Below are 14,857 nucleotides of genomic sequence, written 5' to 3'. Positions count from 1 at the left end.
AGAATACTTATAAGCCTTAACAACTGAGTTGTCAATTCAGCTGCACCTGGAAAAGCACTAGCAACAGGGGTGATGTGAAAGTAGCAGTAATATGAGAGCAGTAGTAACGGTAACACAGCAGCAGTAATAGTAATATGAGATCAATGGCACCAGAAAATAGTTGATACTACTTCCAATGACATGTAGAACGAGTATATGATGATGAAAGATGGACCGGGGTTCCCAGCTATCTACACTAGTGGTAACTCTCCAATAACAAGTGTTGGGTGAACAAATTACAGTTGGGCAATTGATAGGATTGAAATAGCATTAAGACAGAACATCAAGATCATTAATCATGTAGGCATGTTTTCCATATATAGTCATACGTGCTCGCAATGAAAAACTTGTACACCATCTTTTGTCCTACCAGCCGGTGGCAGCCGGGCCTCTAGGGAATCTACTGGAAATTAAGGTACTCCTTTTAATAGAGCACCGGAGCAAAGCATTAACACTCCGTGAAAACATGTGATCCTCATATCTAAGCCTTCCCCTCCAGTTGTCCCAATTTCTGTCACTTTGGGGCCTTTGGTTCCGGACATAGACATGTGCATACAACTTGTAGATACAATCTAAGCAATAAGTATAGAGCTTAAATCTAAGATCATGCCACTCGGGCCCTAGTGACAAGCATTAAACACAACAAGATTGCAACAACAATAACTTCACAAACTTTATAGATAGACTAATCATAATGTAACAATCCATCGGATCCCAACAAACACAACACCGATTACATCGAGATGAATCTCAATCATGTAAGGCAGCTCATGAGATCATTGTATTGAAGTACATGGGGGAGAGAATACCAACTAGCTACAGCTAGAACCCGTAGTCCATGGGGGAACTACTCACGGAGCATGATGGAGGCGATGGCGTTGATGGAGATGGCTTCCGGGGGCACTTCCCCGTCCCGGCAGGGTGCCGGAACAGAGACTTCTGTCCCCGAAACGGAGTTTCGCGATGGTGGCGGCGCCCCTGGAGTCTTTCTGGAGTTTCGTCAATTGGTATCGCGTTTTTAGGTCTCCAGGGCTTAAATAGGCGAAGAGTCGAAGTCGGAGGGGCCACGGGGCCACCTCACACTAGGGCGGCGCGCCCCCTCCGGGCCGCGCCGGCCACACGTGTGGGGCCCCCGGGGCACCCCTCCGGTCCCCTCTCGACTTTCCGGAAGGTTCCGGGAAAAATAAGATGTTGGGTCTTCGTTTCGTCGAATTCCGAGAATATTGCCCGAACAGCCTTTCTGGAACCAAAAACAACAGAAAACATCAACTGGCCCTTCGGCATCTGTTAATAGGTTAGTTCCGGAAAATGCATAAAAACATTATAAAGTGCAAGCAAAACATGTAAGTATTGTCATAAAACAAGCATGGAACATCATAAATTATAGGTACGTTGGAGACGTATCAAGCATCCCCAAGCTTAGTTCCTGCTCGCCCTCGAGTAGGTAAACGATAAAAAGAGTAATTTCTGTAGTGACACGCTACTTACATAATCTTGATCATCCTATTATAAAGCATATGAGATGAATGCAGTGACTCAAGGCAATGATCTATAGTTGCTAACAAATAGATAACATATAGCAAAACTTTTCATGAATAGTACTTTCAAGACAAGCATCAAAAGTTTCGCACAAGAGTTAACTCATAAAGCAATAAATTCAAAGTAAAAGCATTGAAGCAACACAGAGGAAGATTTAAGTTTCAGCGGTTACTTTCAACTTTCAACATGCATATCTCATGGATAATTGTCAACACAGAGTAATATGATGAATGCAAATAAGCAAGTATGTAAGAATCAATGCACAGTTGACACAAGTGTTTGCTTCTAAGATGGAAGGAAGTAGGTAAACTAACTCAACATAAAGTAAAAGAAAGGCCCTTCGCAGAGGGAAGCAGGGATTAAATCATGTGCTAGAGCTTTTTAAGTTTTGAAATCATATAGAGAGCATAAAAGTAAAGTTTTGAGAGGTGTTTGTTGTTGTCAACGAATAATAGTGGGCACTCTAACCCCCTTGCCAAACAGACTTTCCAAGAGCGGCTCCCATGAAGGACGTTATCTCTACCAGCAAGGTAGATCATCCCTCTTCTCTTTTGTTTACACATGTACTTTAGTTTTAGTTTTATGGTTGACACTCCTCCCAACCTTTTGCTTACACAAGCCATGGCTAACCGAATCCTCGGGCGCCTTCCAACATTCACATGCCATGAAGGAGTGTCTATTTGCAAAATTAAGTTGCTTACTGATGAATCAGAGCAAAACATGTGAAGAGAATTATTAATGAAGTTAGTTAATTGGGGGCTGGAAACCCCGCGCCAGCTCTTTTTGCAAAATTATTGGATAAGCGGATGAAGCCACTAGTCCATTGGTGAAAGCTGCCCAACAAGATTGAAAGATAAAACACCACGTACTTCCTCATGAGCTATAAAACATTGACACAAATAAGAGATAGTAAAGTTTTGAATTGTTTAAAGGTAGCACATGAAGTATTTACTTGGAATGGCAGAAAATACCACATAGTAGGTAGGTATGGTGGACACAAATGGCATAGGTTTTGGCTCAAGGTTTTGGATGCACGAGAAGCATTTCCTCTCAGTACAAGGCTTTGGCTAGCAAGGTTGTTTGATGCAAACACAAGTATGAACCGGTACAGCAAAACTTACATAAGGACATATTGCAAGCATTATAAAACTCTACACTGTCTTCCTTGTTGCTCAAACACTTTTACCAGAAAATATCTAGACCTTAGAGAGACCAATCATGCAAACCAATTTCAACAAGCTCTACGGTATTTCTCCACTAATAGGTTTAAACTACATGATGCAAGAGCTTAATCATGATCTACTTGAGAGCTCAAAACAATTGCCAAGTATCAAATTATCCAAGACATGATGAGGCATTTTCTGTTTCCAACCAAATAGCAATAAATGCAATAGCTTCCAACTTTTATCATTGAACATTAAAAGTAAAACGAAGAACACAAGTGTTCATATGAAAAAGCGGAGCGTGTCTCTCTCCCAAACAAGGATTGCTAGGATCCGAATTTATTTAAACATAAACAAAAATAAAAACACACAGACGCTCCAAGTGAAGCACATATGATGTGACCGAATAAAAATATAGTTTCAATAGAAGAAACCTGGTAAGTTGATGAAGAAGGGGATGCCTTGGGCATCCCCAAGCTTAGATGCTTGAGTCTTCTTGAAATATGCAGGGATGAACCACGGGGGCATCCCCAAGCTTAGACTTTTCACTCTTCTTGATCATATATCATCCTCCTCTCTTGACCCTTGAAAACTTCCTTCACACCAAACTTCTCATAAACTTCATTAGAGGGGTTAGTACTAAGAAAACTTTAATCCACCTTGGCCCTGTAGTGACACATTGCAAATACTCAATAAAACATTAGCTACAGCTCTCCACATCTAGAAAACCTCACTTAAATTCCACAAGAGACAATGCAAAAAACAGAGACAGAATCTGTCAAAACAGAACAGCCAGTAAACACGAATTTTTAAGAGGTACTTCCGTTGCTCAAATCAGAAAACTCAAAACTAATGAAAGTTGCGTACATATCCGAGGATCATTCACGTAAATTGGCAGATTTTTCTGAGTTACCTACAGAGAATCATACCCAGATTCGTGACAGCAAGAAATCTGTTTACGCGCAGAAATCCAAATCTAGCATCAAACTTCTATTAGAGACTTCACTTGGCACAACATTGCAATAAAATAAAGATAAGGAGAGGTTGCTACAGTAGTAACAACTTCCAAGACACAACAAAACAGTAGGAAAATAAACACATGGGTTATCTCCCAATAAGTTCTTTTCTTTATAGACATTAAGATGGGCTCAGCAGTTTTAATGATGCACTCGCAAGAAATAAGAGTTGAAGCAAAAGAGAGCATCAAGAAGCAAATTCAAAACACATTTAAGTCTAACCCACTTCCTATGCATAGGAATCTTGTACACAAATAAATTCATGAAGAACAAAGTGACAAGCATAAGAAGGTAAAACAGGAGTAACTTCAAAATTTTAAGCATATAGAGAGGTGTTTTAGTACCATGCAAATTTCTACAACCATATTTTCTCTCTCATAATAATTTTCAGTAGCTTCATGAACAAACTCAATAATATAACTATCACATAAAGCATGTCTTTCATGATTCACAAACACATAATTTTTATCAAGCTCAAAATTAGTGGAATTAAAACTTTCAAACCCACTTTTATCAATAATGTAACAAGATGATTGATCAATCTTAAAAGATATGGGACTCATAGATAAAGTCAAGACTTCTCTAATCCCATTTTCATTAGTAGTACAATTTATAGTATCAAGTAACATAGGACCATCATCTAGAGATTTATCATAAACATTTGCCAAACAAAACTCTTTAGTACCATGCATTTCGATATCAGGCACAAACAAAGCATTATAATAAGATTTATCAAAATAGCATGGATTATAATGAATAACAGTAGCATAATTATTGTCACAAGTTTTACTCATAGGTACTATTTCAAGAGAATCCATAGGAACATAACATTCATCCGCCTTTGGTAAGCATGGAGGACAATCAAATAGTGTAAGAGATAAAAAGAGTTACTCTCATTAGAAGGTTGGCATGGGTAGCTAATCCATTCTTCCTCCTTTTGTTCATCACTCTCCTCTTCTTTTTCATCCAATGAGCTTTCAGGTTCATCAATTTCCTCCTCTTTTTCATCCAATGTGCTTTCAGGTTCATCAATTTCTTCTTCCACTGGTTCCTGCAAATTGTGAGTGCATTCTTCTGCATTAATGAGTCTCTCTTTATAATCAATGATATAAGGATTATCACTGTAGCTTTCTATGCAAAAATTAAGGATAGAAGAGAGACATAATCTTTAAGGTCCTTACAAACAACACAAGTTTCATAATTTTTAGCAATGAAGGATTCGATCTCAGAGGCTCCCATAAACAAAACAAATTGTTCTACTTCTTCGAACCCAAAATGAATATATCTATTCCGATTATAGTTCTTAATTAAAAATTCCTCACTAAAGCCACATTGAAATTTAAGATGTTTAGTATCCTGTTGAGAGCAACAGTTTATATCATGGCGTTTAAGCAAGATTTTAGCAATTGTATTCAGTTTTTCTATCACAGCACTCATAACTTTTCCCCTTCTTGATTCTCTATAATTATTATATAGTTCTATAAGCTCCAAATAGGTTGTAGGTTCTCCCATAATAGCAGTTTTTAATTTTTCGATTTTTCAAATTTTTATGGATTTTTGGGTATATGAGGAAAGTAAAACAAGACAAAAAAAAACTAGGCAAAAGTAAACTAAGAAAAATAATACTAGACAGAAATAAACTAAGCACAAATAAACTAGACAAAAGTAAATTAAGCAAAACAAAATAAAATAAAACAGAGAGAGAGGTAGAGTGTACTCCCCAGGTGAACTTATGAGTAGAGCTATGCCTCCCCGGCAATGGCGCCAGAAAATAGTCTTGATAACCCACAAGTATAGGGGATCGCAACAGTCTTCGAGGGAAGTAAAACCCAAATTTATTGATTCGACACAACGGGAGGTAAAAAATACTTATAAGCCTTAACAACCGAGTTGTCAATTCAGCTCGCACCTGGAAAAGCACTAGCAACAGGGGTGATGTGAAAGTAGCGATAATATGAGAGCAGAGTAGTAACAAGTAACACGGCAGCAGTAATAGTAATATGAGAGCAATGGCACCAGTAAAATAGTTGATACTACTTCCAATGACATGTAGAACGAGTATATGATGATGAAAGATGGACCGGGGTTCCCAGCTATCTACACTAGTGGTAACTCTCCAATAACAAGTGTTGGGTGAACAAATTACAGTTGGGCAATTGATAGGATTGAAATAGCATTAAGACAGAATATCAAGATCATTAATCATGTAGGCATGTTTTCCATATATAGTCATACGTGCTCGCAATGAGAAACTTGTACACCATCTTTTGTCCTACCAGCCGGTGGCAGCCGGGCCTCTAGGGAATCTACTGGATATTAAGGTACTCCTTTTAATAGAGCACCGGAGCAAAGCATTAACACTCCGTGAAAACATGTGATCCTCATATCTAAGCCTTCCCCTCCAGCTTGTCCCAATTTCGTCACTTTGGGGCCTTTGGTTCCGGACATAGACATGTGCATACAACTTGTAGATACAATCTAAGCAATAAGTATAGAGCTTAAATCTAAGATCATGCCACTCGGGCCCTAGTGACAAGCATTAAACACAACAAGATTGCAACAACAATAACTTCACAAACTTTATAGATAGACTAATCATAATGTAACAATCCATCGGATCCCAACAAACACAACACCGATTACATCAGATGAATCTCAATCATGTAAGGCAGCTCATGAGATCATTGTATTGAAGTACATGGGGGAGAGAATACCAACTAGCTACAGCTAGAACCCGTAGTCCATGGGGGAACTACTCACGGAGCATGATGGAGGCGATGGCGTTGATGGAGATGGCTTCCGGGGGCACATCCCCGTCCCGGCAGGGTGCCGGAACAGAGACTTCTGTTTCCCGAAACGGAGTTTCGCGATGGTGGCGGCGCCCCTGTAGTCTTTCTGGAGTTTCGTCAATTGGTATCGCGTTTTTAGGTCTCCATGGCTTAAATAGGCGAAGAGTCGGAGTCGGAGGGGCCACGGGGCCACCTCACACTAGGACGGCGCACCCCCCTCCTAGGCCGCGCCGGCCACATGTGTGGGGCCCCCAGGGCACCCCTCTGGTCCCCCTCTGACTTTCTGGAAGGTTCCGGGAAAAATAAGATGTTGGGTCTTCGTTTCGTCGAATTCCGAGAATATTGCCCGAACAGCCTTTCTGGAACCAAAAACAACGAAAAACAGCAACCGGCCCTTCGGCATCTCGTTAATAGGTTAGTTCCGGAAAATGCATAAAAACATTATAAAGTGCAAGCAAAACATGTAAGTATTGTCATAAAACAAGCATGGAACATCAGAAATTATAGGTACGTTGGAGACGTATCAGTAAGCTGCTTAAATTCTGGGATTAAAGCCATGCAATCACGCCACCAGAAAGATCCTCTGGAATTGCTTGCTATTGGGACAGCACCATGTTGGTAATAAGCTTGCCAGACCAGGTTCACCCAGGGGATATCCTGCTTGTTGTAAAATTTATATAGATTCTTTATTTGGAATGCTTTATTCTGAATCTTAAGATCCAACACTCCCAGTCCTCCAGCTTTCATGGGGAGGCATACCTTATTCCAACTGACTATGCATTTTCCATGTTTATCAATCTCCTTTCCATGCCATAGAAATTGTCTGCTAACTTTCTGTATATGCTCCAGGTTTGTGTTGTGTACTTTGATAGCACACATAACATGGTTTGGCATAGCAGATATCACAGCTTTGATAGTCACTAACCTGGCACTGTATGACAATAAATTAGATAATCCAGATAACCTTTTATCCACCTTACAGATCATGGGAATTAGATCATCAACTTTTGGTCTAGTAGTTCCCATCGGGAGTCCCAGATAAGTAAAAGGAAGTGATTCTCTTTTGCAGCCAAAATGATTCGCTAGCTCTTGACATCTTTCAGAGGTAATATTAATTGGAACCATGGAAGACTTCTGGTAATTAATTTTCAAGCCAGTAGAAATAGTAAAGTTGGTCAAGATATCCTTGAGATTGTCAAGTTGTTCCAATTCAGCAGGTACAATGATGAGTGTATCATCTGCATACTGTAATATAGGATAATCTTGCCCATAAGAATTGTTGATGGGTAGATTAAGAACTCTCTCATGCCAAGCATAGTTAATGATAATCTGCAATAATTCAGCAGTGGCCACAAAGAGTAGGGGAGACAGTGGGTCACCTTGTCTAACACCTCTTTTGCATATTATATTTTTTCCTGGCACTCCATTCAGAATAACAGATGTGGATGCAGTAGTAAGGATACACTGAATCCAGCCTATAAATTTGTCACTGAATCCCAGATGTCTTAACATGGATAGAATGGCAGAATATTCTACTGTATCAAATGCTTTTTCAAAGTCTAATTTCAATATGACAATCTCTTTCTTTGATTTATGACATATGTGCAGATATTCAAAGGCCCATGATAGGCAGTCTTGAATGGTTTTATTCCTAATAAAACCATATTGATTTTGATGCAGAATAGGAATGATAACCTTCTGCACCCTGTTGGCCATAATCTTGGTAATAACCTTGAGTGCCATGCTCACTAAAGATATTGGTCTATAGTCTGATGCTGTTTCAGGGTGTGGCCTTTTTGGGATTAGCACAATAAATGCAGTATTCAGACTTTCTAGGTTAATGTCTCCCTCATAGAATTTCTGCAGCAGATCATAGAATTGTGATTTGACAATATTCCAGTATTTCTTCATGAATTTGCCATTGAAACCATCTGGGCCAGGCACTTTGTCATTTGGCATGTGCTTGATAACTTCATCAATTTCCTCTTTTGTGAAAGGAATGTCTAAGCTTGACAGATCATGCCGATTGACAATGTCATTAAGATCAAACATCATATTAGTATTTACAGATTTGCCAAGCCTTTCTTTAAATGAAAACCACAGGTGTGCTGCTTTCTGTCCATGCTCACTGAGAGCTCTTCCATCCTCAGTAATGAGCTGTGATATGTAATTGTGCCTGTAATTCCTTGTGGCAATTGCATGGAAATTTTTTGTATTTTCATCACCAAGCTTGGCCCATCTGATGTTTGCTCTTTTCCTCCAATATAATCTCTTGGCTTCCAAAAGATTTTTTGGTGTGTCTTGAGTGCAAGTCTGAATTTTTTTTCTATAATAGATAGAGGCCTTTGTTCTTCCAACCCATCTAGAAGTGCAAGCACATAGCTGCAGTTATGTATGATAATGGATAACTGTGATAAATTTTTGCTCCATCTTTTGATGCCTTGCCTAAGGGATTTAAATCTGGCTGTAATGTCCTGTGCTGCATTTTTGTATGTCCCCATATTTTTCCAGTGATGCTGTACCACTTCATCAAGCCCATCAAAATCCAGCCAATATTCTTCAAATCTGAAAATTTGAGCCTTGGGAATGGTTGATCCTATTTCAATGATAATTGGGACATGATCTGACCCTAGCCTAGCCATGGGGGAGGCCATGGTATTTGGGAAGGTGATGGTCCATAAAGAGGAAGTAAATATCCAATCAAGCTTTTCTAGTAAAGGGGTGTTCTGCATGTTGCTCCATGTATACTGCCTACCTTTCAAAGGGATTTCTTCCAGATCATGTGCTTGTATAATATCATTGAAAGACAACATGGTATTTGTATTACCTCCAGGTCTATTTCTATCATCATTTGATCTAATCATATTGAAATCACCAACAAGCATCCACAAGGCATAAATTGATGAGTCCAAGTTATTCATCCAGTTAATAAACTCATTTCTCCCCTCAGTATGGCAAGAGGCATATATATTTGTGATGTACCATTTCTGCCCAGAGATATTGCAAATAAACTCCACTGTAATTTGATAGCTAGAAGAGCTTATGATATTACCATTGAAAGCATTTCCATTCCATATAGTAATAAGACCCCCCGAATTCCCCACAGATGGGTGATATGCAAACATATTAAATTTTCTTGGACAAAATTTTCTGATATAAGCATTGTCAAAACTCTCTCTCTTTTTGTCTCTTGCAAACAGATAATATTGCAATTGCTTTTGCTGATTTTATTAGCAAGGTCATCCCATCTATCCTGAGAATTGATACCTCTAATATTCCAATCCAGAATATTCCATGATCTGTATCTATTCATGATAAAAAAATGTTGGAAAAAAGCTTAGGAGTATATGTAATATACTTCTTTCATGTGTAATTCTCAGTGGGATAAATTCAGCTGGCCATGGAGCCATCATCAAATAGAACAAGATAACTGGATCATGATAAGCAAGAGATAGACACAGGATCACATAAGACCAAAATACTGACAGATAATGGACTCTGTCAGACCTCCTTACATAGTGTTTGATAAATAAAAATATGGTCTTACAGCACACATAATAGGAGTGAAAGCAACAAAGTACTGTGGGAAATAACTGATGATGGAAACTAGGGATAAAGGAGCAAATTGTGGGCATGCTCCAGGCCCTGTGCATGATATGATTACACACTATCATTTGAACTATCATAGTTCAAGGCTGCATCAGACACCATCTCAGATGGCATCTTACAATGGTTTCTTCCAATGGCTTGGATAGTGGATGCAGGCATATGTGGGGGAGGTGCACTGCTGTTGTTGATGACCTCAGCTTCAAAATGTGGTGCCAGGTTGATCACAATGTTACCATCTGTTCTGTTGCCAGTCTTGGAGGTGGAAACATCTTGCTGATTCTGTTTCCCATTCTGTGCACCTAGGATAGCACTCTGAACATCCTTGTAGCCAACTGCAAGTCCAGCAATCCTATTGCTTCTCCTCACCTGTGAGACATCAGTGACAAGCTTCCCCTTTCCTTTCTTCATACGTTTGGTGCTTGGCTGTTCAACAGCAGCATTCAGGTCAGGCACAGTGTCATCTGATATCTCAGTTATTTCCACAGAACTAGATGCTCTGTTTTTTAAGCCAGCATTGTCCACTGCATCAATCTGAAGATAGCAGGTTCTGACCTTTCCATTTGGCCCATTTGCTTCCACCACCTTGCAGTTTGTGACAGTTGATGTGTGAATCACCAAGGTGGGGCAGCACTTCTGCTGCATTGCCAATGATACTAGTAATGAGACCACGAAGAGCAGAGATAGGTTCAACAGACTGAATGATTTCAATGATTTCTTCTTCAGCAGCAGGTTGATTGACTAGCAAAGGTGGTGTTGCAGGGTTTATCTGATTTTTTCAGCAGCAGGTGCAACAAATCCAGCCTGTGGCGGTGCAAGATCAGCAGCAGGGGCAACATGTGGTGCTGCAGCATTATCCCCAGCAGGTACAGCAAATCCCTCATCCATGTTGCCCTCATTTTCCTGCATCATATGATCATCATGCCAGAAACCATGATCAACCTGGGGAAGAGGATGTGGATTGGCTCCATTTGGTGGCAGAGGGTCTTCATCACCAGCAGCAACACCCAACATTCTTCTGGACAACAGAACTAGGGGGCATGTCCAGGAATCAGAATTGCCATCTTCAGCCAGATTCTTGATCACAACAATGCTCATAGGGAGAGTGTCTACATTGTATGCACGAATTTTAACCAAAATCCTGGCCCTGTTAGACAGATCCTTGTTCCAAACAAGGAAACGACCATATGGAACCACAACTCTACTGATAGTGTCAACATCCCAGCACTCTAAGGGAAAGTTCAGTATCATGATCCAAACGTCATGAGTCAGAAAGGTTGATCTGCGGTTAATACCCTGATCTTGTGCAACAAATCTAAGCATGTGTTTTCACCCACATTAATAGGACTAATGTTGATAGCTGCATCCCTATCAGTGCATGTAGCAAATCTAACCAGAGCAGAACCCATGGCACATCTAGAAATCGTGTGAATCTCAATGCCTGCATCTTGCATCTGCTGACTAATGGTTTGACTAACTAACTCAAAGTGATTTTGTCCAGGATCAGGGATGAGAGTTGCAATCGCCCAGTCATCGCAGAAAATAGGAAAATCTCCTCCCAAAATCACATACCCTCTCTGCTGACGCAATGGACCAGGTGGGATAGCAACCATACCAGCAGGGACATGCGGGAAAGGGTCGCAGTCATAGTTCGCCATGGATGATAGCTCTTCACCCGTCGATGGCAGCGACGGACTATCGCAGGAGGGAGATCGTGTGTTGTCAGGTGTTTCAGAAACGTGTGTTATGCTACGCGTCCCCGCGGAAGATGAGGAGGCAGAGGATATATCAGCCAAAAAACACTGTTTCTGTTTTTGATTATCAACCACTTTCCAGATAGATATAGGTTTGTTCCTTTTGTTCAGGCATTTAAATGATATATAACCATAATTATAGCAGAGTCTACACCTGAATTGATTGGTACAATCTTTAGCTAGATGACCTGGCGCAAGACAACGCAAGCAGGAGGCGGAACGGCGCAGTAGCATCTCGCGATTAGTCTCTAGGCTGTTCAGATGGGCTGGATAATTGGGCCTAGCAGCGATCATATCCTGATCTGTGTTTCTGGGCAGATTCAAAAAATGGTTCCCGCTAGTAACGGACACGTCCCTAAAGTCGCGATCATGACCAGATCTAGGGACATATGTTGGGTTCTGTCTAGATCCAATGGGGATTAGGTTGGCACCAGATAAAGGAAGGTTACCTCGAGGATTACCTTGATTAGATCGCAGACGATCAGAAGGAAGCCGAGGGAGAAACTTGGCCTGAGGTCGACGATGAAATATTCTTCTGTTTTGAGGCCAGTATTGCTGATAAGATCTGACATGATTTCTTCCTTGGACTAGAGTCCATTCACTCTCCTGTTCTCTGTACCATGCTAGTTCTTCTCGGTGCCAATTCGGCCCACCAGAACTCCATAGATCGAAATAGCAGATGAACTCCTTGCAAGAGAATTTCCTATTCTTCATGATCAAAAATCCCACTGCCTTGGAACAGACATCAAAAACAAAAAATCTCCCACGAATAACAGAAACTCTTAAATATTCATAGGATCCACCAAGGCAAGATGATAATGTCAGACTCACATTAAGGCAATTAAGAGGGAAGTTTGCCCGTCCAAATGATACCACCAGGGTAAAACCAGAATCGAAGGAAATAGGGTTGACAGATGTGGCGAAAGACTCACGAACCTTTTGACGAAAAAAGTGCCCATGTGTGAAATCCAAACGGTGAGCGATCGAGGAAGGATCGGAGAAGGGATCTGCTTGCTCCATCCAAGGAAATTGCCGGGGAGACAGATCTAGATCTTGGATGGATCGAAATTGCCATGGTGGTCGCCTGAGCCGTTAGAGGAGAGTGGAGTCACCATGTTGGTACAAAAAATTATCAACACAACCAAATAATAATTAACGAAGCAGTTTCAACCTTCGCCATGAACATTAAGAATAAAGCTAAGAACACATGTGTTCATATGAACCAGCGGAGCGTGTCTCTCTCCCGCACAAGCATGAATTTATTCAGAGAATGAAAATAACAAAACGAAAATAAAAGCACACAGACGCTCCAAGTAAATTACATAAGATGTGACCGAGTAAAAATATAGTTTCAAGAGAAGAAACCTGATAATTTGTCGATGAAGAAGGGGATGCCCAAGGCATCCCCAAGCTTAGATGCTTGAGTCTTCTTAAAATATGCAGGGATGAACCACGGGGGCATCCCCAAGCTTAGACTTTTCACTCTTCTTGATCATATTGTATCATCCTCCTCTCTTGACCCTTGAAAACTTCCTCCACACCAAACTCGAAACAAACTCATTAGAGGGTCAGTGCATAATTCATATATTCAGAGGTGACATAATCATTTTTAACACTTCCGGACATTGCACAAAGCTACCGAAAGTTAATGGAACAAAGAAATCCATCAAACATAGAAAAACGAGCAATGCGAAATAAAAGGCAGAATCTGTCAAAACGAACAGATCCGTAAAGACGAATTTTAAAGAGGCACCAGACTTGCTCAGATGAAAATGCTCAAATTGAATGAAAGTTGCGTACATATCTGAGGAACACTCACATAAATTGGCAGATTTTTCTGAGTTACCTAGAGAGAATCATACCCAAATTCGTTACAGCAAGAAATCTGTTTCTGCGCAGTAATCCAAATCTAGTATGAACCTTACTATCAAAGACTTTACTTGGCACAACAATGCAATAAAATAAAGATAAGGAGAGGTTGCTACAGTAGTAACAACTTCCAAGACTCAAATATAAAACAAAATTGATGTAGTAAAATAAACACATGGGTTATCTCCCAAGAAGTGCTTTCTTTATAGCCATTAAGATGGGCTCAGCAGTTTTAATGATGCACTCGCAAGAAATAGTAGTTGGAGAAAAAGAGAGCATCAAGAAGCAAATTCAAGACAAATTTAAGCCTAACCCACTTCCTATGCATAGGAATCTTGTAAATAAACAAATTCATGAAGCATAATGCAACAAGCATAGAAAGGCAACACAAGCACAATTTCAAGATTTTCAGCATATAGAGAGGTGTTTTAGTAACATGAAAATTTCTACAACCATATTTTCCTCTCTCATAATAATTTCCAGTATTATCATGAACAAACTCAACAATATAACTATCAAATGAAACATTCTTATCATGAGTCTCATGCATAAAATTATTACTCTCCACATAAGCATATTCAATTTTACTAGTTGTAGTGGGAGCAAATTCAACAAAGTAGCTATCATTATTATTCTCATAAAGTGTAGGAGGCATAGTATAATCACAATAAAATTCACTCTCCATAGTAGGCGGCACCAAAAGACCACTATCATTATAATCATCATAAATAGGAGGCATAGTATCATCAAAGAAAATTTTCTCCTCAATGCTTGGGGGACTAAAAAGATCATGAAAACCAGCTTCCCCAAGCTTAGAACTTTCTATATCATTATCAACAATGGTGTTCAAAGCGTTCATACTAATATTACTACCAGCATGCAAATAAGGTTCCATAGGTTTTTTAATTTTCGCATCAAACAATCCATGTCTTAACTCAGGAAATAAAATAAGAAGCTCATTGTTGTCCATTATGCCTTACTAGTGTAAACAAGAAACAAAAAGATGCAATTGCATGATCTAAAGGAAATAGCTTTGAGCACACACAACGGCAACAGAAAAGTACTTAGTTACTGTTGCGGTC

Source organism: Lolium rigidum, chromosome 5 (genome assembly GCF_022539505.1).
Source record: "Lolium rigidum isolate FL_2022 chromosome 5, APGP_CSIRO_Lrig_0.1, whole genome shotgun sequence".
NCBI lineage: Eukaryota > Viridiplantae > Streptophyta > Magnoliopsida > Poales > Poaceae > Lolium > Lolium rigidum.
The sequence above is the reverse complement of the archived record's forward strand: the minus strand, read 5'-3'. Positions refer to the sequence as shown.